Raw genomic sequence first — 1,316 nt, forward strand, 5'->3', positions numbered from 1 at the left:
AAGAGCCAGCGATCCACGCGCGTGCGACCGTCCAAGTCACAGCGTTCGACGAAAACCTCCTCCCTCGGCCAGGCACTCGGCGCCAGCAGGGGAGACAGGATCAGACGCCCCGCCGGCCACTTAAGGCCGAGGACGAACCACGAGACGGGCGGCTGCAGCAGCGGGCGGCCTGCAGCTCCCAGCACTCTCAATCGATCAACCATCGAGTCGGGTCAGCGTGTCAAACCGGCGAGCTCCACGGTCAGGCCGGCGGCGCACCAGCACCGGACCTCCGCGGCTCCCTTCACTCTTTCCACTGCCAGCCAACCGAGAGACGGACCCAATGCGGACGTGCAGAGCTTAGGCAGACCCCCCACTGGAGGCTCAACACTTCGTGGCAGCTCCGTGTCCCAGAGACCAGGAGGGTTGGCACACACACACAGTGTGAACCACCGACAGCCATTCTGGGACCGGTGACAGCCGTGCTGGCCCCACTGCCACGACACAGACGGACGCCAGGCCGCGCTCCCCGGCGGGGGGATGGCGTCGAGCCTGACGAACGGAATGTGCAGGGTGGGGGGGAAAGGCCAAGCGCTCCGACGCCGGAGGGCTCCGGAGTCTGAACTTAGGGGGACAAAGAGGACGGGTCCTCTGCGACACCCCAGCCGCGCTCTCGCCAGCCAAGGCGAGTGCGATTGATTGCCAAACGACCCTCAGACAGGCGTGGCCCCGGGAAGAACCCGGGGCCGCAAAGTGCGTTCAAAGTGTCGATGATCAATGTGTCCTGCAATTCACATTAATTCTCGCAGCTAGCTGCGTTCGTCATCGACGCACGAGCCGAGTGATCCACCGTCAAGAGTTGTCTGAGTTTGTTTTAGGTCTCTCCCTCGCCAGAGGAAAGCGACCCGGACCGCACATACGCTCCCCACCTTGAGCTACAGCCACCTGCACGCCGGCGTGCGGGCGGAGCAGGGTGGCGTGAAGCGATGGGGAGCACCATCCTGGTGCGGCCCGCAGAAACATACGTCTATTGGGGGGAGGAGGACAGGGCGCCCAAGAGGCGATGCGTGCCCCAACGCACCGCAGCGACGGAGGCAGGATCACCGCCACCATGTCGCCCGCCTAGTATCACGAGGCGTGCAGCAGCTTTGCCCTAGGAAAAGCAGAGGCGGGAACGGGCACCGGCCATCGGTTCGGCAGCGTCACTGACGCGTGCACGTGGCGGCGTGTCGGCGAGCGGACTTCCTGCGAGGAGGCGGGGGCGGCACTCGCCCGAGCAGACGCCCGCCCGGCCCAGCCACCGCCGAGGTGGACTGGGAGTCGCGGCAACGGCTCGT

The 1,316-nt window shown here is 66.1% G+C and overlaps 1 non-coding gene across 1 annotated transcript; it reads right to left on the bottom strand.

The window, feature by feature from the left end:
* Positions 1–686: 686 nt before the first annotated feature.
* On the bottom strand, positions 687–840 carry LOC140472150 (5.8S ribosomal RNA). Its single transcript, XR_011957431.1, has one exon. It is a non-coding gene; the product is annotated as a 5.8S ribosomal RNA (ribosomal RNA).
* Between the last annotated feature and the right edge of the window lie 476 nt (positions 841–1,316).

This window comes from Chiloscyllium punctatum, unplaced genomic scaffold (assembly GCF_047496795.1).
Source record: "Chiloscyllium punctatum isolate Juve2018m unplaced genomic scaffold, sChiPun1.3 scaffold_247, whole genome shotgun sequence".
NCBI classification, from domain to species: domain Eukaryota; kingdom Metazoa; phylum Chordata; class Chondrichthyes; order Orectolobiformes; family Hemiscylliidae; genus Chiloscyllium; species Chiloscyllium punctatum.